This window comes from Botryllus schlosseri, chromosome 1 (assembly GCF_051294905.1).
Source record: "Botryllus schlosseri isolate E-star chromosome 1, Bs_hap1, whole genome shotgun sequence".
In the NCBI taxonomy this organism is placed as follows: domain Eukaryota; kingdom Metazoa; phylum Chordata; class Ascidiacea; order Stolidobranchia; family Styelidae; genus Botryllus; species Botryllus schlosseri.
The window spans coordinates 26,675,536-26,703,085 of NC_137236.1; the positions used below are offsets into that span (position 1 = coordinate 26,675,536).

The window sequence follows — 27,550 nt, forward strand, 5'->3', positions numbered from 1 at the left end:
CAAGTGTTCACGTAGGTTCGAATCCCACACCCACTACGTTTTACGAGAATTAATATTTTTAGATTCAAATTTAGCGTATTGAGTACTTTTTCAGCGCATTAGAGACGTTTACACTATGGATTTCGTGAGCTTTACTTGAGTTTTATAAATTAACGTAAAAGTAGTCATTTCCGAGTAAGTAAAACGTTCGTATTGTAGGTTCATTTCTGCTTAATACTATAATTACCATGGAGTTGAAGCAGTCCAATATCAAAAACACCCGAAAGTATTTGTTGCATATAGCTAAAAACCTAATTGAGTACTCTGAAGAAGTACAAGTTGCACAGTTTGTGGTATTTCTATGACATCGAAATTTAGCTGACCAGAACTTATACTTGAGTACTTCGAAATGTACAAGTACTTTACCTTCACACGACGTTTCTGTAAAATGAATACTGATTTTATTAAAAAATAAAAAATACCTAGAGCAATTATAAAACGCATCTTCGAAACTTTTGGTCTAGTTCATCCGCTTGCATTTCGAAACGAACCATCACGACAAGACTCTAACCCCCCACATTGAAAAGGAATAAGGCATCGGGTTTGCAGAAAAAAGAAGAAGCAAAAGATGCTAAGTAAAGTGGCTACCAGGGTTTTGTAATTACTCGAGTCAACCAAAAGTTTCGAAGATGCGTTTTATAATTGCTCTAGGTGTGAAATAGACATCGCACTCTTGCGGGGAAACAACACGAATTCAGTCTTCACACCGCAGAAACACAGCCGCTTGGTTAACATCACAAAACCACAATTGAACTCAAGATTGCCATACACGGAATCGCTGTTAACGATGTCTGACTGCGGCGTTTCGACGAGTAACGAATTCTCGTATTTAGTATTGATTGTGACACATACTCAAAACAGCGACAGTTTTCACAACCCGGTACATACATTGAACCAACTGATGTAAGGTGAAACATTACGTTCACACCAAAAAAAAAGTTTGCAGGGTATGACCACCACCAACATATAGAGTAGTGAGTGAGTAATTAAACTACATACCCCGATTTTACTATATTCCGAGATCCGGATCACGATTCAAGTCTACCTGAGAATCCGAACTACCCTGTGAAGTTGATATATCAAGTTGTGAACCGTGAAAGGGTTGTAATCTCGTTGAAATAGTGTGCGACACATTTTTTCACAAGTCGAATGCATGTCGGTTCATACTAAGACCATGTTACGGTCAAATATGTGTGTTTTTCTGTCTCCAAGTCAGCTACCCCCACATTGAATGTACAGAGTCGGTGCATGTATGAGACTTCAGAACATGAATTTGTAATCCATGATGCTTGTAGTGCCGGCCATGATGTTATCCATGATGTAATTAATGTCACACACCTCCTTTACGCGAATACTTGGTATCTATGAACAATCGTGAAGTATACTGGATGTGTAATGTCTTGTTATTTTCATGGAAACACGGGGGTGTAACATGTTTGAATATTGTTCATTGGTTTGTCGATTCAGAGTTGATATCCGGATCCGGTTAATACTTTCTCGGGTTTCCGATTTCAAACTGAACGGCGGGATATGTATTGACCAATAAAGAGTGACACAATATAGTAAACATGTGTGAGAAAACTCACAAGTAACCCGGATTTGTTAGCGCGACGGGGACATAAATTCAACCATTATCCGTGTACCAAGCAGTTACCAAAGTCATGGAGGTTGCTAATTTCAACATATTGACTCTGTAGGAGGCTAAAGCACGAACCGGGACACACACAGACACACACACCAGGACACACAATATACGTCGATTTCCAAAGCATACATTTCGATATACAAGAGCATATTGTTATTTCATGTGGTTAACTGTTGATATAGATGCGATGCGATCGACGCGGGTATACTCTGAAACCGGTTGTCCGTTTATATGAGAAAAGATGCTGTGAAGGGCTTTAAAAAGCGGCAATTGAGCATAGTTGTGTCGAGTTACCGAATGATTTTTTCCTTACATCAAAACAACTAGAATGTGTAACTACATTAAACACGTATCTAAATGAGCTCCAGGGCATTGTGATTATGCAGCATACCAAATTGCATCACACATTTACATTTCATGATGGAATAACTTTAAAACTAATTCAGTTCTATAGCAACTTTTGCCTACATCTGTTTCGCTAGCGTGTACAACTGTACATGTACATATACATAGTCAGCTTTAATACCAGAATTACCATGCTAATATGTGAATCCTCACCTTGAAACTTGGTACGTAGTTGTAGGACATTGTGATTATGCAGCATACGAAATTTCCTCACGCATTTCATAATGGAACAACTTTAAAACTAACGCGGCTCCTACATCGACATTTTGCGTACATCTGTTTTGTGGGGGCGTATAGTACGTACCCATACATAGCCAACTTTAATAACGGAATTACCATGCTTAACATTGAATCCCAACTCTAAACTTGATACGTAGTTGTAGGACATTATGGCAATGCACCATGCTAGATTTCATCATCCCACATCTAATGATGGAGCACCTTTGAAACTATCGCAGTCGAATACCGACTTTTACGCATATCTGCTTTTCGTGAACACAGCATATACCCATACATAGTCAATTTTAATAACAGAATTAGTATGCTAAACATCAAATTCTCACCTTGAACGTTGGTACACAGTTGTAGGACATAATAAGAATGAACCATACCAAATTTCGTCACACATTTCATGATGTAACACCTTCAAAACCAACGCAGTTCTATACAGACTTTTGGCTAAGTCTGTTTTTCCGTAGCGTAGCACGTACCTATGCATAGTCAACTTTAATAACGGAATTACCATGTTAATAATCGGCTCCCAACCTTGAAACTCGCTACACCGTTGTAAGACATTATGACAATGCACCATGTCAAATTTTGTTACGCATTTCATGATTGAACAACTTTAAAACTAATCCAGTTCCATGCCGACTTTTGCGGGGGGGCGTAGCACGTACCTATGCATACTCAACTTTAATAACGGAATTACCGAGCTTAACATTGAATGCGCAACTTGAAGATCGGTTCACGGGTGTAGGACATTATGACAATGGAACATACCACTGCGCTAACTTTCAGAATTGTTAAGTATAGTACTCGCACTTTGTGAGAATACCCAAGGAGGTTTTTTTGCCTACATGCACCAAATACTCTCAAGTCCTTATGATATTGGAGTACATCAACTTCATGATAGCTAGAGTATTGAACAGAAATGGACCTAGAGTACTAACGTTTTACTTACTCGGAAATGACTACTTCTACCTTATTTTAAAGGATACCTCGTTCGAAGCGAAATTTATGTGGTTTTGGATAATATCCAAGATGTAGGCTCACTTTGAAGGGTACTTCCTAAAACTCAAATATTGCGCAAAAGTACAATTAGGGATCTAAAAGTAACTAATATAGATGGTTATTTCCGTAGATAACTTACCCTCTACTCAAGAGGTTTTTCAGGTGGAACTACCTACTTTTAGGACTGTTTATGTCAAAGTAGTTTGAGCTTACGTTTATATCACCTTGACAAGTGACATTATCAGACATGAAAATGATATTATCACGTAATACCAGAAGTTAACACACGTCAATGTGTTTCGGAATTCACGAGAAATTGCTTACTAAGAGAAGTATATTCTTGTGTACACAATAGCGGAGAGAATATTTAAAATGTAGTAAGCAGGCCGATGGGTATTCATTGAGTTGTATAAGCATAAAAAACATTCCCGCGCGCGTCTTAGGATTAGGTGGTAGGGTTAGGCAGGGTTTAGGAGCGCGCGGGAATGTTTTTTATGCTTATACAACTCAATGAATACCCATCGGCCTGCTTACTACATTTTAAATATTCTCTCCGCTATTGTGTACACAAGAATATACTTCTCTTAGTAAGCAATTTCTCGTGAATTCCGAAACACATTGACGTGTGTTAACTTCTGGTATTACGTGATAATATCATTTTCATGTCTGATAATGTCACTTGTCAAGGTGATATAAACGTAAGCTCAAACTACTTTGACATAAACAGTCCTAAAAGTAGGTAGTTCCACCTGAAAAACCTCTTGAGTAGAGGGTAAGTTATCTACGGAAATAACCATCTATATTAGTTACTTTTAGATCCCTAATTGTACTTTTGCGCAATATTTGAGTTTTAGGAAGTACCCTTCAAAGTGAGCCTACATCTTGGATATTATCCAAAACCACATAAATTTCGCTTCGAACGAGGTATCCTTTAAAATAAGGTAGAAGTAGTCATTTCCGAGTAAGTAAAACGTTAGTACTCTAGGTCCATTTCTGTTCAATACTCTAGCTATCATGAAGTTGATGTACTCCAATATCATAAGGACTTGAGAGTATTTGGTGCATGTAGGCAAAAAAACCTCCTTGGGTATTCTCACAAAGTGCGAGTACTATACTTAACAATTCTGAAAGTTAGCGCAGTGGTATGTTCCATTGTCATAATGTCCTACACCCGTGAACCGATCTTCAAGTTGCGCATTCAATGTTAAGCTCGGTAATTCCGTTATTAAAGTTGAGTATGCATAGGTACGTGCTACGCCCCCCCCGCAAAAGTCGGCATGGAACTGGATTAGTTTTAAAGTTGTTCAATCATGAAATGCGTAACAAAATTTGACATGGTGCATTGTCATAATGTCTTACAACGGTGTAGCGAGTTTCAAGGTTGGGAGCCGATTATTAACATGGTAATTCCGTTATTAAAGTTGACTATGCATAGGCACGTGCTACGCTACGGAAAAACAGACTTAGCCAAAAGTCTGTATAGAACTGCGTTGGTTTTGAAGGTGTTACATCATGAAATGTGTGACGAAATTTGGTATGGTTCATTCTTATTATGTCCTACAACTGTGTACCAACGTTCAAGGTGAGAATTTGATGTTTAGCATACTAATTCTGTTATTAAAATTGACTATGTATGGGTATATGCTGTGTTCACGAAAAGCAGATATGTGTAAAAGTCGGTATTCGACTGCGATAGTTTCAAAGGTGCTCCATCATTAGATGTGGGATGATGAAATCTAGCATGGTGCATTGCCATAATGTCCTACAACTACGTATCAAGTTTAGAGTTGGGATTCAATGTTAAGCATGGTAATTCCGTTATTAAAGTTGGCTATGTATGGGTACGTACTATACGCCCCCACAAAACAGATGTACGCAAAATGTCGATGTAGGAGCCGCGTTAGTTTTAAAGTTGTTCCATTATGAAATGCGTGAGGAAATTTCGTATGCTGCATAATCACAATGTCCTACAACTACGTACCAAGTTTCAAGGTGAGGATTCACATATTAGCATGGTAATTCTGGTATTAAAGCTGACTATGTATATGTACATGTACAGTTGTACACGCTAGCGAAACAGATGTAGGCAAAAGTTGCTATAGAACTGAATTAGTTTTAAAGTTATTCCATCATGAAATGTAAATGTGTGATGCAATTTGGTATGCTGCATAATCACAATGCCCTGGAGCTCATTTAGATACGTGTTTAATGTAGTTACACATTCTAGTTGTTTTGATGTAAGGAAAAAATCATTCGGTAACTCGACACAACTATGCTCAATTGCCGCTTTTTAAAGCCCTTCACAGCATCTTTTCTCATATAAACGGACAACCGGTTTCAGAGTATACCCGCGTCGATCGCATCGCATCTATATCAACAGTTAACCACATGAAATAACAATATGCTCTTGTATATCGAAATGTATGCTTTGGAAATCGACGTATATTGTGTGTCCTGGTGTGTGTGTCTGTGTGTGTCCCGGTTCGTGCTTTAGCCTCCTACAGAGTCAATATGTTGAAATTAGCAACCTCCATGACTTTGGTAACTGCTTGGTACACGGATAATGGTTGAATTTATGTCCCCGTCGCGCTAACAAATCCGGGTTACTTGTGAGTTTTCTCACACATGTTTACTATATTGTGTCACTCTTTATTGGTCAATACATATCCCGCCGTTCAGTTTGAAATCGGAAACCCGAGAAAGTATTAACCGGATCCGGATATCAACTCTGAATCGACAAACCAATGAACAATATTCAAACATGTTACACCCCCGTTTTTCCATGAAAATAACAAGACATTACACATCCAGTATACTTCACGATTGTTCATAGATACCAAGTATTCGCGTAAAGGAGGTGTGTGACATTAATTACATCATGGATAACATCATGGCCGGCACTACAAGCATCATGGATTACAAATTCATGTTCTGAAGTCTCATACATGCACCGACTCTGTACATTCAATGTGGGGGTAGCTGACTTGGAGACAGAAAAACACACATATTTGACCGTAACATGGTCTTAGTATGAACCGACATGCATTCGACTTGTGAAAAAATGTGTCGCACACTATTTCAACGAGATTACAACCCTTTCACGGTTCACAACTTGATATATCAACTTCACAGGGTAGTTCGGATTCTCAGGTAGACTTGAATCGTGATCCGGATCTCGGAATATAGTAAAATCGGGGTATGTAGTTTAATTACTCACTCACTACTCTATATGTTGGTGGTGGTCATACCCTGCAAACTTTTTTTTTGGTGTGAACGTAATGTTTCACCTTACATCAGTTGGTTCAATGTATGTACCGGGTTGTGAAAACTGTCGCTGTTTTGAGTATGTGTCACAATCAATACTAAATACGAGAATTCGTTACTCGTCGAAACGCCGCAGTCAGACATCGTTAACAGCGATTCCGTGTATGGCAATCTTGAGTTCAATTGCGGTTTTGTGATGTTAACCAAGCGGCTGTGTTTCTGCGGTGTGAAGACTGAATTCGTGTTGTTTCCCCGCAAGAGTGCGATGTCTATTTCACACCTAGAGCAATTATAAAACGCATCTTCGAAACTTTTGGTTGACTCGAGTAATTACAAAACCCTGGTAGCCACTTTACTTAGCATCTTTTGCTTCTTCTTTTTTCTGCAAACCCGATGCCTTATTCCTTTTCAATGTGGGGGGTTAGAGTCTTGTCGTGATGGTTCGTTTCGAAATGCAAGCGGATGAACTAGACCAAAAGTTTCGAAGATGCGTTTTATAATTGCTCTAGGTATTTTTTATTTTTTAATAAAATCAGTATTCATTTTACAGAAACGTCGTGTGAAGGTAAAGTACTTGTACATTTCGAAGTACTCAAGTATAAGTTCTGGTCAGCTAAATTTCGATGTCATAGAAATACCACAAACTGTGCAACTTGTACTTCTTCAGAGTACTCAATTAGGTTTTTAGCTATATGCAACAAATACTTTCGGGTGTTTTTGATATTGGACTGCTTCAACTCCATGGTAATTATAGTATTAAGCAGAAATGAACCTACAATACGAACGTTTTACTTACTCGGAAATGACTACTTTTACGTTAATTTATAAAACTCAAGTAAAGCTCACGAAATCCATAGTGTAAACGTCTCTAATGCGCTGAAAAAGTACTCAATACGCTAAATTTGAATCTAAAAATATTAATTCTCGTAAAACGTAGTGGGTGTGGCATTCGAACCTACGTGAACACTTGTTCATTGGAACTTAAATCCAACGCCAAAAAGCTATACTTTACAAAAATTTTGGAGTACTGACTTTTTTAGGTAAATTCTGTTACGCGCTTAGTTACTAACTCTGAAAGCCAGCAAAGTTTGTGGTATTTGATCAATATGGAAATTCGTGCGCTTTGCGTTTAGGTTGTGTTGTAAACGTGAGTATAGGCACTATCTAGTAGAGAACCTCTCGAATTGGTATTTTCTAATACCTCATTCCCATAGGCGAAATTGCTAACCTTGATCTCAGCTACGGGGAGAACATTAGCTTTACGCAACTCGGGACTATTATTTCGAGCGATCTGACTTATTTCCCACTTGCGAACTCGTCCTTGCATTCATTAGGTGATGATCTATTATGCTTGCTAATTGAAATAATCAATCATAGTGTAATGCTTATGCGAGTTTTAGTCATATTCAAGCGTGTTTACATTTCTACTGAATTTCTACACTGAATCTTATAAAGTAGATAGACGAGGAACACTATTAACATAAGGTAAGCGAAAAGTACGTAAATTTTGATGTCATACAAACATGGTGACGTACTAGTATAATGCACATTTTGGAGAGATTAAGTAAAGCAATGATCTCAGATAAATCCGTTAAATTAAGGCAGAAGTACCAATTTACGAAGAAAGTTAGCATTCTAGGCCTATAATTCTGTTTAATACTGAAAATGTCATGAAGTTGAAGCGAACGGAAATCATAAACACTTTAGTATTAGGTCCATATACGTGATAAGCTACTTTAGTATTCTGATGGTTTGGGATAAAATGTAATTTTTCGTGCTTTTTTATTTTTTAATAAAATCAGTATTCATTTTACAGAAACGTCGTGTGAAGGTAAAGTACTTGTACATTTCGAAGTACTCAAGTATAAGTTCTGGTCAGCTAAATTTCGATGTCATAGAAATACCACAAACTGTGCAACTTGTACTTCTTCAGAGTACTCAATTAGGTTTTTAGCTATATGCAACAAATACTTTCGGGTGTTTTTGATATTGGACTGCTTCAACTCCATGGTAATTATAGTATTAAGCAGAAATGAACCTACAATACGATCGTTTTACTTACTCGGAAATGACTACTTTTACGTTAATTTATAAAACTCAAGTAAAGCTCACGAAATCCATAGTGTAAACGTCTCTAATGCGCTGAAAAAGGCAGAAAAAGTACTCAATACGCTAAATTTGAATCCAAAAATATTAATTCTCGTAAAACGTAGTGGGTGTGGGATTCGAACCTATATGTGAACACTTGTTCATTGGAACTTAAATCCAACGCCAAAAAGCTATACTTTACAAAAATTTTGGAGTACTGACTTTTTTAGGTAAATTCTGTTACGCGCTTAGTTACTAACTCTGAAAGCCAGCAAAGTTTGTGGTATTGGATCAATATGGAAATTCGTGCACTTTGCGTTTAGGTTGCGTTGTAAACATGAGTAACTTATAACACTTGTTCATTGAAACTCAAGTCCAACGCCTTAACCGCTCGCTCAAGCCAGTTCCGTTGCTACGATATCTGAGAAATCTATTAAATTAGGGTAGAAATAACTATTTCCAAGTAAGTTTCATGAAGTCTCGATACGCTATATTTATTCCAAAAATAATAATCCCCGTAAAACGTACTGGGTGTGGGGTTCGAAGCCTAGAATAATAAGCGGATCGTGATTGAAAATAGAAGGAGGATCACTGGATTAACGTTTATGGAATACTCCGCAATGTAAAATTAGTATATACTGCACAAAATCCAGAGTGTAAGAGTCTTTACTGCATCGGAATAGTGTAGTTTTCCATCTACTTTACAAAATTTATACGATTTTTCCTGCTACGTTCCGGGATAAAATGTAATTTTTCGCACTTTATTAATTTTTAATAAAATTAGTATCCATTATACAAAAAACGACGTGTAAAGGTAAAGTACGAATACAAGTACAAGTAGAGATTTCAAAGTAAGTAAGTGGTTATGTTCGTAGACTAACCCCACTTCTACGTAACGATTTTTCAGTAAGTAGTCATGTTTCTAGGCTACTTTTACTTCTATTTAACGAGTTTTCATACAAATCTGCTTTCTTTAATGACATTCAAGTAGGCTACTTACTTTAGATTATTAAAAGTATAGTGATTGAAAATAGATCACTGGATTATAGTTTACAGAAAACTCCACAATTCTATGTGACGTCCTTGCATGCCAACAACCTTCGAACTATTCGCCACCTCATAAACACTTGAGTAGGCCTACATTTGATGCGTGTGGGAGAAACCTAGTTAAATTTTCATGTGCATTTAATTTCCAGCTCTGAAAGCAAGCTTGGTCTATGATCAATAGCAGCTTTTGCGTAAACTCCGTTCTATTTCACTTCATACCTATACAATGTAGATAGTCTATTCGAATAATTCGATGTATAATTGAACTTTCCTCTGCATGATCATTAGGGCTTCTATTTTTTGTTGCAGGGCAACTTTGTTGTAGCCGAAAGCGGTATTATCTAGCAACAAGGTTTAAATGACTCGCCTCCGGCGTTTATTGACCGTATTACCCGTATTCTCGTCATGCAAAAATTATGCATGTATTAGTATGAAGCTCAGATGCAGCAAAGTGTGTGAGACTGGCTGTAAAATGGCGCGAAGCAGCGACTCTAATTTCCCGGCTTATAGCAAACAACGACGCTGAAATTCTACTTCAGACGCAGCAAAGTGGGTGAGACTGCCTGTAAAAATTGCGCGAAGGTACATTTCTCGGCTTATAACAAATAACGACGCTGAAATTCTACTTCAGATGCAGAAAAGTTAATGCGTTTGGCTATATAAATTGCGCGAAGGTGCATTTCCCGGCTTATAGCGAATAACGACGCTGAAATTCTACTTCAGATACAGCAAATGCGGCAAAGTCTACGCGAATAGCTGCATAAATTGCGAAAAGATGCGACTCTAATTTTTAGGCTTTATTGCAAATACCGATCGACTTTTGCGTGAATTCTGTTATGCGTTTTACTACGTTAATGAATAAAAGTTAGTATTCTAGGTCTATATTTCTGTTTAATACTGAAAATGTCATGAAGTTGAATCGTTACTAGGTATTAATATTATGTTGATCGCGCGAAATGTGCGTAGAATTTTAATACATCATCAAATAACCACGCCTATAGTTCAATGTGGATGAGTGTTATCTGAGAGCTCATACTATCCGCGAAAATACACAGTCCTAAATACACATAATAGAATATCTTGCGAATATAGTCTTGCGTAGACATCATAGTTTTCGAAATTTGTTCATAAATACAAACGGCAATAGTCTGGCGGCGAGCGATAAAACATAGTGATCAAAATTATCGCTAAGCAATACCGATTTTGCGTAAATGCCGTTATGCGTCTGACTACGTAACTAGGGATTATGTAGTTGGTTACGAAATTGAGTGTGCTATCTTCCCAATCGGTATGGAACAACATCAAAATCATCACAAAGTAATATCGACTTTTGCGTGATTTCTGTTACGCGTTTATAAATGAACATTAATTAATTATTGATCCGCGAAAATACAAAGTTCTAAATTCACATAAGAATAAGCGAGAATTCATATTCCCAAAAACAGATCAGTACGCGTTTTCGAAGTAGTCGCATTAGTCCTAAATACACATATTAGAATATTAGTCCTAAATACACATACTATATTATCTAAGGAAAGTATCATCTAACGTATAATGAATGTTATTTATTTCTCGGATGCATGGACCGGCCATAGTCCGACGTTAATTATATTATGAGAGTGTTTACATTCTAAATAGCCTGAGGGGCGGTAACAAACGATACCAACTATACTACTGGTCGCCTATACGAGCTTTGTACATTTAAAAAACTTTTGTTTCACTTCTTGCAATACATGGTTATAATATCTTGTTTCCGTCAGATCATTTGGCGAGCCATGAAAAATCATCTCGCGTGCCACAAATGGCACGCTTGCCGGAGTTGGCCGACCCCTGGCCTATAGTTTAATAGAATTTGTTATTACACCTCGCACAGGACAAATACGTGATTATGACGTCATAAATGGCAGAAAAATTTTGACCGGCTTCGGAACGCGTAACTTATGTAGGTGGTACGCGAGCACTGCGTAAAACCTCGAAATGGTACGTGGGTGGAAAAAGGTTGGGAACCACTGGCGTAGTGAGTTCTTGAGTGTACGCACAGACTCGTCAAAAATTAGAGGGAACATTGCTTCACATCTATAGCAATTCACTAACAACTTCATGCAAAGTCATGTCATTTTTCTTTCCGAAACTTCTGGATCTTTATCCAGTATGCTGAAATTCGGTGCGCGTGCAGTGAACGGAATATCAATACAATGCTGGTTGAATAGACACATATTGATCAAAGTTCCATGTAGTCGGCACTATTCTAGAAAGTAGCAGTTAAACATATTTATGACAATGCTCATAGGGGTGGAGCGAAAATGGATATTGAGGGGAACCCTGCAATCAATCACAGTTGCGTGCAAGTGGTGCAACATTGATTAGGCTCAACAAAATGAGCATGATACATATTTTCCATTTTCTGGTGATGCGTCGTGTGTTCACTTTTTGGCTATAACCACAGCAAAGCCAAACTGTCAAAACGTCAACGTGAATAAGTTAAAAGACGTAACCAGTCGAGAAAACTATAATGATGAGTTGACGTAGCATGTAGGCTATCAATAAAGGATCTGTTGATCTGCCGCAACCTAAAATCTCATCTTGGGGCTTCTTCGATACATGCACTATATTAACTGATGTTCCCCATGACCACTGATCAGCATCATTACCCGTAGCGGATTCTTATCGCTGACCTTTCTTTGCCAAAATGGGCGGGATTCGCAAGTCCAACGCTAGGCACACCTTTACGCCTTACCCCAAATATCACTTCCCGTGTCTCGTAACCATAGTCATATCATATTAGTAACCGAATCGATTGGAGCCAGCGAACGCGGGTTATGGTGGTCATGGGGAACATTGCTTGATACTATATGGTGCGGTTATGGAAGAAGTGCTGATGTGTCCTGTGTGCCTCAGGGCTCTGGCTATCCATTTGAAATGAAATCCGTTCAGTATACGAAGACCCCTGCAGCATTCCACTGTAAATCCCACTATAACGGTATATGATACCAACTTGTCACGTTTGTGGTATAAACATTGTTCCAAACTGCCTGACATCAATATACAATGATCTAATCCGATTTGCCAAGCTATACATCAGAAGAACGGCCAGTATCCTTCAACAAACAGCACAACAGTTATCAGCACTGTTGACTTCAGCCTACCCCCTAGCTGGCTTGGATATCTGTCTTAACAAAGCGCACGCTGGAGGGGAAATCCCCTCAAGTCACAGTTTTGAAACCGATTTCAGCCTGAGGGGTGTAGCTTAAGCCCGGCGACGGGCCTAAGTCGACTATTTGAAACCCACCCTAAATGTACTTGAACATACCATTGCTTGACAAGAAACAACTAACAGGTTCAGTTTATACGGCTCAGTTGTTCTGGATGATTTATCCCGTCAATCATATTGAAGAAAATGTAGCTGCTGAAGGATGGGAAGTAGGGCCATTTTACATGACCTTGAAAAATCAATAACATGACTTTATTTTTTGGAAAATATGACTTTATATGACTTTATGTGGAAATCGTGTATTTTAACATGCGAACAACGTCACTCACAAAACTGAAGAGTAAAACATACGCAACGTAACAGTAATAGCCTACACATCACTTTTTATTTTAAACCACTGTTGTGGTACAGTTTCATGTAGTGTAGAATGAAATGGCGATATGGACGTAAAATGACTTTAGTAAGGAAAATGAGCGCTCCGCAGACGCAGGTGTGGGTTGTTGACACTTTGCTGTTTTGCATAAAGCACTGGTGAAATGTCTTGTCTTTGTTGCTCCATAATTTGTTTCATGTCGTTTTTGTCCAATCGCTTCTTAATGTAATTCGTGAAGGGTATTTAGATCACCATGGGCCTCTTTGATGGTGTACGTACAACTTTCCATTTTGAGTATTAATTTTGACATATTGTTATAGTGGAGGCATATTTCTGCCAACTGACTAGTCAACTGAATTTTTGACGGTCTTTGACGGTCTTTACACTAACTTCTTCACCTTCCTATGCATTGACTATTTCTATCACCTGTGGAAGTCTCTCGGCATAATAGTGAGCACCATTCAACCAGCTACCCCAACGACTAACTTCTTTACTTTCTTAGTGCTTAATTGTTTCACGGCCTAAAAACGTTTTCAAAAATTATACAACGATATGACTTTATAACTCAAAAATATGGAAAATATGACTTTATATGACTTTATAACTTTCTTAATATACCTCATAGGGATGCAGTTTTTGCGTTAACCCTTTGTTGACTGAATATATTTTCTATGGTTGGAAAAATTATTTATATGCGTAACTTTAATTGTTTTGCCTCAACTTAGACATTGGTCAACAAAATTTAAATTTTTCTTTTATTATTTATTATTTTAAATGTTTGTCGCAAATTTTCGACATCAGGCTTTCACGACAAAAATCGAAACAAAACAGGGCAATTTTGACAATTGAAATTATTGGTCAAAATTAGCAAAACAGTTGTAGTTTTTGTTCGGCACAGATGTACATGACATTTGACACATTTTATAACAGGTTGTTCTTCATAGGTATGTCTCTTGCTTCTCTGCGTGGTGTCGATGGAAGGCGTGTGACCCACTTGGTCACGTTGGAGTGGGCTTTGTTGGTCCGCTTTTCCTTTTCTTATGATACTCCTGCTGGATACAGATAGATGCCCTCGGTCTTTTCCCCCGGTCACAAATTTTCCATACTTTACCAGGTATTCCGCATATGATCTGTATTAAGCGGACATTTTTGCATCTGTTTCGGAAATTGCACAAAAACACAGTCCCGTCTGTACAGCAATCAACTATTGGCGACAGCAAGATTAACCAAATCAAGTACAATTACATTAGTATGTTTTGAGCGGATACATGGTCTGTAATAAGCCAGATATAGGCATCCAGAAGATCAACCTCACCCATAAATCAATTGTACTGTTCGACAATAAATGGGTAGTCGACATGTGAGCGTTACTTCGTTTCCGGTCCCATCTTTCAATTTTACTTACAGGATTTGCTTTGAAAAAGGTACTGGCCAGTATCACACTGCGATTGTCATACCACTTTACTGCCCGAATGCTAATGCCGTCCAGAGAAACCTCCTTTACTACAAATCTCACTCTCCTTGTCCTGAAGTCTGTACCAACTGAATTGACAGCCACACAGTAGGCTATGCTTGATCTCACAGCTCCTACTGCAAAAAATCACATGCGAGATGAACTATAGTTCATATATCAGCAAGAAGGATTTGATCTGCTTCCATCGATCTCGGGACATGATATCAGAAACTTTATCATATCTAGTATGGTTAGCCCATTACATATAGGATCTTGGCATTTTCACGATAGACATATGCATACAACATCCCAAGTCTTTTTCAATATCATCTCCAGTCTATGTATTGCCTTCATTGGATTAGTTTGAACGGCAAATAAATTGCTCTCATAAACAATCCAGTCCAGCAATTCCGCTCCAACAAAATATTCGAAATATGTGTGCGGAGAAGAAATAGAGTAGTCACTGTCGAGCAATTCTGCCTTCCATATAGGAAAATAGTAGCCACGGATATTGTCACCTTGAATTGTTTTCCATATAGGTTTTCGTTTCGGATCATGCGGTGTACATGCAATATGAGCCGTTGTTTTCCCTTTCTCTACTTTTGAAAACACGATTGAGGAATCTTCGTCAGATTCATCGGGAGAAGAGGATTCATCTGAACTCATTCATCACATAGCAGCAGAAGTTGCTGCAGTAGAACGTTCTTCATCGTCAGAATCCCTGCCACCATCTTTACTGCCTTTCCAGTTTACCTTCACTTGATGAGTGATTTTTCATCATAAAAACATCTGGTATCCATTTCTGCGACAGCAATTTCTGATTGAAATTATTGAGAATATTTGTTACCTTTTTAGCACTATTCAAGTAGCTAGTTTACATATTGATTGTCATTATGTGAGGCATCAAAAGGCATTTTCTTGACTCGTGAAGTCGGTGAATCTATTCCCCTCTTTTCTCACGGAAGTACCTATTCCATATGGAAATATTTCAGTAGAAGGAATGTTGGCAGAATTTACCAACAAAGGGCTAATGATGCAAATTAGCACCACTTCCCATTTTCAACTTTGCCTAGAAGAATAACACATTATTGATCGATATTACTTCTGGCTATGTGATTGATGGTGTATAGAATCCTATACATATTTTTACAAACGAATATACTCACCAAATCCTTCGACCGCGGAGCAACAAAGAACTTGGGTCCAATGACTTCACTCAGACATGCCCATGCAATAAGCAACGTCCGGGACACCCACCTTCCACTCCAAACACTCCATTTTAAAAGGCGCCAAAGGGAAGTTCGGAATGTGTACTTTCTGCGACGGCCGTCGTGGTCGTGTCAAGTATGCGCGAAGTCAGTACAAAATGATTTAATGCGGTATGTACTGAATTTGTTATGCTAGTCCACAAAGGGAGTGATTTTACGACTTACTGATGCATAGGAAAAAATGTGACTTAACTGACTTTACATGGCACTAAGGAAAGTGTAAGCAGGAGTTGAATAGGTTTGCGTTTCGTTGGAACTGTTTGGGAATTCTGGATTTAATAGCCTTGATAGACGTTATTAATTTACTTTAGTGGGGTATGCATGTACCTTGAATAATATCAAAGACCAAGAGGACCTGGTTAGGCTACTACTAGGCTACTGTATCGCCAAGGCGTCATTATGATAACATCCATGCATTTAGTATAATTATATGACTCCAGAAAGTTACTTGTATATGTTTGTATGCATATTCTTATTTGATTGCTGACGCAGAGTCCAAGTCCACACTGGAATACTTTCTCTCAAAATGGAGTTATCACATTGTTGAACGTCATCAAGATATATTTCGTTATAATCATGAACTGCTGGAAGACTCATAGTAGCTAAAGATTGTGACGTAGCACAAGCGCCGCTGTATGGTGCTGATTGAAAGGGCATCGTGCAACTATGTGGTAGCATGAAAAACAGTCATGCAACAAAGTGCGCAAAGAGGGATTTCACTTGTTGACTTCCACAACAACATGATTCCAGGGATTGTGGGCCTATGCCTTATTTTGACATTCGTCAGGTATGGATTTAAAATCTACATGTCAAGGTGGGAGAAAATCAGTTGCGGCTCGTCCTATAGGGCAACTGGGGCATCGCCCTACCTAAAATTCTGTTCAATAACAATTTAACCATTTATAGACGCACAGCAATCAATATATACCGAGATCACAGCGAAACCTGCGTTCTTATTGTGCTTTCGCTTGCAAATGCCCATACATAGCGAAGTCTCTGCGAAAATCGAATTCTCTTTCTGTGTTTACGCTTTGTGAATGCCTAGCCGGGGCTTGCCCCGGTAGCGCTCATAACAAGCTTTCACTATCTATTCTCTCAAAGCCGCGCACAATAAAGAAACGGTGATTTACTCTCTCCTATTCGTAAAATGGACGAGCAAGTGGGGCAACTATGCCTGTTTGCCCCTACGGTGTGATGTAACAATCGCATCTATATCAGTTACCGTAATATGCGTTGAGTCGACCTTTGCTGCTATAGGTCGATTTTGACGGTGTTTCGCACCATGATAATTCTTGAAACTTGGTATGATATGTTGTGAAGGTAGTATTTAGCACTGCTCCAAGTTTCAGGCTTGCTACTTAAAGATAAGGGTAGTAATTTCGTTTCCGAAGTTCAGTGTGTGCGGATCTATCATGTACTGTACATTGTACAGCAAACAGATTTTACTCAAAAGCCGGTATTGGTCTCCATTGATTTTGACGATGTTCCATACCGAGATCGGTCGTGACATTTGGCACGGTAAGTCTTAATGTTAGTATCAACCGCTGTAACAAGTTTTAAGTTTGTCACTGAACTATGTGGGTGGTAATTTCGTCTCCAAAATCGAGTGAGAGGTGATTCTTCATTTATCGCTAACGGATTTACGCAAAAACCGTTATTGATCTCTATTGATTTTAACGATGTTCCATACCTAGATCTGTCATGAGCTTTTGCACGGTAGGTCTTGATTTTAGTATCGAACGCGGTGCCAAGTCTTAAAGTTGACAATCAATGATTGAGGCAGTTATTTCGTTTTCGAGGTCGAGTATGGTAGAGATGCGCGCTGATATGATACTTAGCAGACATGGGGTAATCGCGATTAGTAATCGTAATCGATTACGACGATTACAGCATTTTCAAGTAATCGTAATCGTAATCGATTACATTCGAAAAAATTCCGAAGTAATCGTAATCGTAATCGACTACTTCGCATATTTAATCGATTTCTTTGTGAAAGAACGATTACTTTTTATTTGTACGACGACTGTGACATAAACTGAACATTCGTTAACAAGCAAGAGATAAAATACCAGTTATTGAGTCACAAACGTCTGATTTTCAAATGCCATCGCTCATTATTACGTCAGAAGTAGCCTATCAGCTTTGGTAGTCTTTGCGAAAGAAGTATCCACATTCCACACTCCTAGTAAATAGATATTCGATGTACATTAGTGTGATTGTAAAACACCCACCGTTCAGTATATCGGGTTATCAGTACATTTCAGACGCCATTACCTCGCTGCAGGATAATCAATGACCTCTCTGCCTAGTTTACAATAGCAACATTTATATTGATGTTTGGTTATGATAAGTTAAACGAAATTTGACCGTTGCTGCTTGGCGAGCAGTAGGCCTATGTGCTGGTACGAACGTACACCAGACAAAAGTTTGAAATTTTGTACTCGTCAAATAAAATATTACGGTTTCCACAACGAAGCATTAAAAATCAACAGCTGCTGATATATATATATCATAACCGCGCCGTTTTTGCCGTTTCTCGTAATGGCAGCTTGCATTACATTATCTGTATTAAGTTGAAGGCAGAATTTTATTTTCACCTTCTCTTATTCTCATAATATTCTACTCAAAACGGGCGTCAATTGCTATTTCACGATTCTTTACTGAAGATTTGGACCTGCCGCCATAGCCATCGGCTTATATACCATGTTAGCGTGGGTTGTAGCTAGAATCAGGATCAAAACAGCAAAATGATCCTCCACTCCAAACGTTGGTCTTGGGCCCCAAAGGGTAGTTAATTTTTAACTTGAAGATTTAATTTCGTCAATACCATTGGTAATTTCATTATATTGCATTTTTAATCCTATTTCAGCCCCCGATGGTCAGACTTACCTGAAGAGCAGGGGGCGCGTAATCCATAATTATAACATCGGGTATCTTGCAATAATTACTGTAGTGCATGTTGTTAATTCGTGACCTCCGGTCTGTTATATAGTCAAAAGATATTGTAGTGGCCCAAACTTAGCAGACTAAAAGAAAAACTTCCCTGAGACACACACACAAATTGTCATGTCTAATGCTCTGTGGGTGCCTGCGTGGCATTTGCATCGTAGGCTCAGATTGGAAGGACAGGACTGTTAGTCTAGCCCACCCAGCGCGGCTATTGACAATGGACACATACCCCAAATTTCGGCTAACGTCTTTCTTTGATAGCACACTTCGTAGAGTCGCATGTTGGCCGAAACTGCATATGTCTTTTGGTGTTTCGAGGCGCGGTATTGACTGGCAGCAAAATGCCTATTACTATGAGTTATGCATCCTTTATTTCTTGAGGGGAGACATTTGCCTTTCGAATCCAAGCTATCTAGAGACATTTAAATGGCAAAGCTCAAAGAGAATTTTCAAGTTAAAGAAATCTGTCAAGAATACTCTATAATTTATGTTGGTTCACGAAATACTTTGAGTCCCCACGCTATTGGGGAATTTGGGGTGCAGCAGTTATGGACCTGGCAAGAATGCAAATCATTGGGTGCGATAAATCGTCGTTTATAAAATAGGAAATATGTATATTATGACGTAACAAGCAAATATCGCATCTGTTTCAAAGAAAGGCCTTTTCAGCGCAATCCATGTATTGTCTTCGATATAACTACTAAGATGCAAAATAAATGTAATCGTGAGTAATCGTGATTACTTTTCCAATGTAATCGTAATCGACTACTTCCTGATTTTGCTGTAATCGTAATCGTAATCGTAATCGCGGGATTCCGAAGTAATCGTAATCGCAATCGATTACATTCATGAAGTAATCACCCCATGTCTGATACTTAGCCTACCGACATCATTGCGGATCTCACGCAAAAGCCGGTGTCTGTCTATGCTAATCTAGTCGGCGTTCCATAACGAGATCGGTGATGATATTCCCAATGGTATATCTCGATTATCGCATGAAACAGCTAACTAAGATTCTCGGTTAGCATTCAAATATTCACATAATTTCATGTCCGCCAATGTCCATTTCACTGTGAAATTGTGGCCTTCAAACCATTTGCTTACAATCCCCTGTCAAACGCGATAGCTATTTCATTTTCGATGTCGGCTAACAGCTGATCATTCGATCAGCCTATTCCTCGATCTATTTTACTCAAAGTTCGGCGTTCGTCTGTTTGTATTGATTTTGACAGTGTATCATGCCGGAGTGGGTTATAAGATTGCGAATGCTACTTCTCGATGATTTCATGTAACAGTATACTAAGTTTACGGCTTTCTTTCATGTATTTATTGATTAATATATTTCCAACGGCGATTTCGCAGCAGACGTATAGACAGTAAGCCGTATGTGTTGTGTCACAGTCTCCAGTTTCAAGGCCAAAATGTACTATGTTGCTCCGAGACCGAAGTTTCGAGGCTGCTGTCCTCACAGTTCTTCAAAGACGATTCAAATTGATGTTCTGGATTCAATATGACAGGCCAAATCTATGAGATAACAATTGCGTATGTGTCCGAACTCGTTGACGTTTGCAGTTAGGCTTACGCAATCTCTCGAGTTCTAGTCATTGGAATTAGTCAGGTCAAGTCAAGTGCGAACATGAATCGTATTGAATCTTTGCTCCGTACGTAGTTTACGCAGCTGCCTAGAGCGAAAATTAGAGGTCTAGAAATTGTCCAGTCCATTGATCCAATCGTACGCCGGGTACCTCCGCTTTGGTTGCCTATCACCTGGTCATCGTAGCCACCAGCTCAGTGGTCGTAACACACCGGGATCGTGTACGAAACACTTTCGGACGGGTTTAGAATAATTAGGGCCTATCGATTTGCGTAATCGCTAACTCTACCATGAAATCATAATGCCTGCTACTAAGGATGACCTGATAATTGATTCGTGGCATAGGAACGATTCTTAGTTCACGTACATTTTGTAAAATAATCCTTTGATTAAAAAAAATGAGTAAAACATTTGTTACCACACTTCAAGTCACGGCTCGCCGGCAAACCTCTCGCGGCACCTACGTTAAAATCACTGTTGTCGGGAAATTCATGTGACGATCATAAAGTTACTTTTTTTACTTTGGAAAACGCCATTGTGACGTCATCTTGATAAAAGTCGCTCGCAGCCCTTGCACCATCACCCGATGTTGTCACGAGCCGCCACTGGAGAAAATGCAGTTCCGCGACTGATATTGAAACAATACCGTTTGTGAACTTCAGACACATCTCCGCGAGAATACCTTACTAAGGAGAGCTCACGTCTAAAGGTCTAATCATAATATCTTTTATCAGTTCTCATATCATATATCGTTAGACTGGCAAGTATGGCATACTTGATATGTTTTAGTAAATAAATGTGATAACATGGCTGACCTTTGAGTATTGTCTACTCTTGAATGGTAGTGGGATAGTTGATTTATATTTACTTGGACTCTTGACAAGCATTTTAGATCTTGGACTCTTGACAAGCATTTTAGACTGCTACCAGTCATAACTCAAGGTGTCAGCTGTCTGTATTTTATTATCAATTTAAAGACTTTGTCCTATTGGCCTGTTATCAAATCTTACATCTGGTTATAACTATCCGGATCTACCCGCATGAAAAAGTTACAGTTATCTGACAATGTCCGAAAAAATCTGCCATAATATCGGAATCTTATATCCGACTGCCACAAGATCGTCTAATATCCCCCTCCAACCCCAATATTCCTCTTTCCCAACTTAATCTTATGGGCCGTCTTCCCCAACCCTAATCTTGGGATACACTTACCCCAACCGTAACCCTAACCCACCTTCAAACCCTAATATCTGTCATTTCTTGGTGACATAAAGGAACACTGGACTGTCATAATACAGCTGGTATCTGAGTGATACAGATGATGCTTGGGTGATACCTGAATATTTCACATCCAAGACGTAGTCAGCGTATTATGCAGAGAGATACCTGGTTGATACAGCTGATACCCGAGAATATCCACAGGGCCTATTTTCTGTAGCACCATCATTGCCATCTGTTTGTTATGTATTTTGGTCGGATGAAACAATGAAGACCCTCTTTCTCTCCCTAATAACATACACTGATTGAGTCTCCTTACATCCCGATAATGCAACGGAAATGTCAAGCTCAAATGACAAATTAATTTTTATTTCACACCAATTCTACACATTACATAACATGAAAATGCACTACATGAGGAAAATACAATCAGCAATAATTCATTCAGCCACTTCACGCCAAGCCTAAGGTTAAAGTGCTTGGAAGACATTCATCAAACTCAGGGTTGTGGATATTATCAGTGTTGTCTGATATAGGGTTACCATACGTGTCCTCCGAGGGCCCCTAAATATCTGGTTGAATATATGTTAAAAATTACCTGAAATATAACGGATAAAAAGTGGGTGCATCAGGAGTCGAATCGACCTGATGACCTTTTTTTAGTCAACCAACTACAAATTAGAAATAAATTTATCAATTTTGTCCGGATATTTCTCCCGTATGTAAATTTTTACAAAAGTGTCCTCTTTTCAGATTCCCAAAATATGGTAACTGTATTTCATATCAATCACAAGATGCGTGATCAGTGTCAACAACAACAAGTTATAGAATGTCAAGCAGTGAATCATAATATTTCTGTTATAAGTGAATAATGAATCATATTTTAATAGTATATTCCTATTGAGATTAACCCGAATACTTTTGGCTGACCCTCGTCAGGGGTGATCGTCAGCAACTAGTACAGATTGGGAAGAATAAATATACTATTCAATTGTATCTTGAAGTTCTGTACCTCCAAGAAGCTCTTTGAATCACATTTATACGGTTATCAGAAATTACGATTGGTATACATTTAGAAATTGTCTCTTTTTCGGTTAACTTCAGTATGTTAGGTCATTGAGAATTACACACTCGCATTTCAATAATAAACCGGGTAACTGAGGGGTACAAGCCGATGATATTTTGATTTTGGCATGTAGAATCACCAAGGTAGCAGAAAATGTGAACAACCGAACTTCAATATAGAAGCAATAAAAATCATTCGCTTCAAGTACAGGGACCGGCATTCTAAAGCAGAATAATATCAGGGTTTTTGACTAGAATTATCCATGAAATAATTTAGCAATGGAAGGTATAAACCCGGTTAGATTACTATTCACTTTTTCTGCTGATGTCAACTGTACTAAAGACTTGAAAAGTGATCACAAAATGATGACGGAACATATAAGATACTACATTTATTGATATTACATTGAGATTCATACATTAGATACATTTACGTTCAACAAAAGGTGTTTTTTTTTTTCAATTTTTTTATTTTTTTATTTTTGTATTTTGTTTGTATCATAATTCACCATTCAAAATGGTTAAACACTATACACACGATGCATTTAGGATTGGTAATATATTTTTTTCATTTTCTCATTTTTTTGTGGGCTATTTCTAACATATTCAATTATTTGAAGCTATAAAACCACTTGATCACTAAGACACATTGAGGTTTCGTATGTATATACATGTAACTACCTTCTACAATCATCGTGAAAGTTTGCACAAAATGTAAATCGGCTTGAGATAGTAACATCACGAATATATGTGATAACGAGTGTAACAGCTGGCCGAAAATATTGATTGCAGTTGGAATGCGATTGCTGATTTGACAAATAAATTCAAGAACAATTATTATTTGACATTCTCCGACTTGATGATTTAGAAAGAGAATATTGGTTGCTACAACGAAATATTCAGTATGGCAATAATTCATCATAGAAGACAGATGATATCTATTTTGAAATGAAGCTATTCCATTGTAACTTGCGTATCAATGATCACAAAAGCAAAACATCCTACATAATGACGGCTTCAATTCTACTCTAGTGGAACAAATTTTGTGTTCAAATCCATTGAATCAGTCATTAACGCCGTAAAACGTTCATCTGATGAAAAGGCGAGAAACGAAACGATATTTGCTGATATGAATGTTGATGTTGGTAACGTTTTCCCGTTACCGAACTGTAAATGCACGATATAAATCGCATCATTACATTGTATCGTGTCAATTGTATCGATCGAATGCGAAATCGTCAGCTTGAATTCTGAAATGCAACGCAGTCCACGCTCGTAAATCTTAATTTTGTTGATTAGGAATTGTTGGCTCTTGTACATGATTAACGTTGTTGCATCTGCCGCCTTTTTTATTAGTGGCTGAAAAACAAGTACCTCTGAATGAAACAATATCCTAGTTAATCAAACAAGTTTTCCTACTATTCGGATTATCAGACGGAGGTGCAGCGTTCGCTCGTTTACGTCATTGCAGCGTGTAAATATAATTAGACTTTTTGTAAACGACCTGGGCTCATAGTCGGATGCATTGTAGGGATTTAATCAATAGATGGACTATTGATTTCTATTTTTGCAACACGATTCTCAAGTATCTTCAGCTCACAATCCAATATCCGGCAACATATCAATTCAGTACACGCCTTTCACGAAAATAAACTTTCAGGTAACATATCGTATATCAGGGAGCGGCATTATCCGGGACGCTGTACTGCCTAGTGGACTTTGTTGACACTTTAAGTCTCCATTACGTAAATTACAGTGCAGTCAAAAATGCGGAGTATCAATGACACTTCGAAAAGTAGCTCAACACTTTGTTTGATAGAAAGTGTCTTTAGTGCCACTAGGATCATCTATTTGAGCAGTAATGTCATAAAAATAGGGTCGTGCATTTCTGCATCAAGTTAACCCTAAATAAGTGACGATAAGCGTACTGGTATCACACTTGGATAATTGGATAATTCTAGTCGTCTAATTACACTAAACAGAGCGAAATGTCGGTAATCAGATTCGAATATGATTCGTGAAATAATTTGTGGCTATCATTCTGATTCTCATCTAATATCTGGTTTTCCTGTGAATGCTACTGAGAGAACAGTATTGTGCGAAACGATCCCAGATTGGTCTACAGACATTTTCTTTTATCATGCTCATGAGCAGGATCCATGATTTGATATGAACGGAACCTGATTCAATGTCCAAGTTTTCGAGAATGCAGTAATTCTAATTCTAATCTAATTTTGAAAAAAAGCTGTGTCGGTATCACTCTAAATCAGTGTTTCCCATCCTTTTTGTCTTCATTCCCCACTTCAGATTTATTCCGAGCCTTCATTCCCCAACAGGACCGTAGCAGCACTTTGTCAGCCCCGCCATTGGGTCTACTGTTAAGAGCGTTGCCTTACTTCGACTAAACGCGCGAAGCGCGAAAAATTTAAATGATTCGTGTTTGAATCGGCAAATATGATAGGGAATTGCATATTTATTGCTATCAATTTTTATCCCCCCTCTGCTCACGTAATCAGGTTTACCGGTAGAGCTGAGTGAGGTGTGTTGGAAAAGGTAGGAACCCTAAATAAGAATTAAACATCTTCGGGCGGGCTTGTTGGTATATTGACTTCGTTACATTATGCTATTTCTTGACCTCCTACATCTGCTATGGCAAAAGATATGGAAATCGTCAAAACTAAAAGGCACACACGCTTTCAAATTGGTATTGCTTTACTGGCAAATAACACTGGTCAACACATATTTTTAGGCAGATAAAGTAAGAGTGGTTTCGGAGGTTCTGAAGGGCACTGATTCCGAATATGACCTTAGTATTTTTCAAATTGGCTCTTGTTGTGAAGATAACAAGAAGCCCATAGGGCTGTGTTGACCCAAATCTCCCATTTTCGCAGTAATGACTGAATATAAAATCGGCTTAGTGGTACTATAAAGTTTAGAAATTCAATCTGCTTGTTATTTTTACACACAGAAGACTATATTAAATCAAAATACAGCAACAGCACTATATTTTGGGGTATTAGATTTATCATAGTTACATACTTTCACGGATATCATGTACATAAATAAACTCCTGTCATGTATAGAAGTATTTACCTAGATATTCAAATAACGTGGCATTAATTCAATCAGTTTTACGTCAACCACCTATTGTAAATTTGAAATAATCAGTTGGCTTGGAATACAATATTATTGATATATTTTAAATCGAAATTGTTTTTTTTTGTACGATTTTCGCCTGTAAGCTATTTAGTGCAGTTTCTCGAAAGGTTCCGGCAACGGTCTGACTTAATATGATCAATGGTTCATCTCATCTGCCCTGGTATCTTTCTATTGTTGTTCTGATGTCTTGTTATAACCTCTCCCCTTGCTAATCAACATGATGATCGGGAAATATATCAAGATGACTAAACAGGAAGTGACTTTTTATGCTCATGTTTGTTCCAAGTTTTCGTTATGCACATACGAATTTTCGGACCAACTGTTTGTAGTTGGGTGCTTTGTGATCAGCTAAAAAGTAAATGCGCATGTGGTGTATACAACCAAACCACTTCTGCCAAACTTCCGAAAGGATGTACTTCCTGCTTTAAATACAAGTAACGTCGTCTACGAATTTAAGTGCCACTGTGATAGTAGGTATGTGGGACGTACATCACAAAGATTGTTTGGACGGATAACGCAACACATTCCCAAATTGATTCGCTCAAAAACTTGCGCAAATGACCGTACGGAGTTCGCACGACAATGCAAATCAGCCGCCAAAACCGACTGTTACGACGATTACCAAGCATACGCTTCGGCAATTGGCCAACATTTAAGTGAGAACCCTTCTTGTGCTTAAAACTATAATGACCAAATGTTTACTGTCATTGCGCGAGGCAGATCCTTGTTTCATTTGAAAGCCCTAGAATCCAACAATCATCCATTTTACCAAGCCTATTTTATGTAGACAAAAAGATTTTCTGTATAACTTACAAATTTCCCATTAGTGCGTTCTAATTCGTGTTTGTTATTGTTTGGTTTCAAAATTGCTATGTTACTTGGATCGTACTCTTCAAGTTTGTTATTGTTGCCATCGTTACATTGCGGACTTCATGGTATGTAATTTCTGATTGTTGCGTCATACTTCGCCTTTCTGGTTTTGCTTTTCATTCTGTTTAAATCCCTTCAGTGTGCCGTTAACTCTTGAAAAGAGGCACCCGAAAAGTCTTCGAGTTGAATAAATATTTTACTACAATGGATGTTGTATTGAAAGCTATCTTCAAGTTCTGTACCACAAACCAACTGTACTACATCTTAGGAGGAATTACATGCTGTGAACTCCTCGTAATGTGAAATTGGAATCTTTCATCGGTATTCGAATATGCCAGATACCAGATTGAAGCTTCTCGTTTGATAGGGTTACTAGGTATACCCACTTCGTTGACTCAGTGGAAAATTATCCATTTACCAGTCAAAAGAAATGAGACACATATAACTATTGTAGTTAAGTCTTTGAAGGACAAATTTTATAGTTTTATACTCCTCTTTAATCTTGGTAGAATGACCAATTGATACAGGAGAAGATGAATTTCCGTTTTTGAAAAGTACAATTTCTAGGCTTGACAAACTGCTTTTTTAATAAACAAATATTTCGCATAATGCCATGTTAATATTGATAGAATGACTGAGAATGACATGAGGGTTCTTCATAGTCAATTA

General features: G+C 38.2%; 1 protein-coding gene across 1 annotated transcript in view; it reads left to right on the plus strand.

The window, feature by feature from the left end:
- Positions 1-27,550, plus strand: part of LOC145446415 (uncharacterized) — a 114,413-nt gene that overhangs the window by 37,323 nt on the left and 49,540 nt on the right. The gene's annotated exons all lie outside the window — the stretch shown is intronic.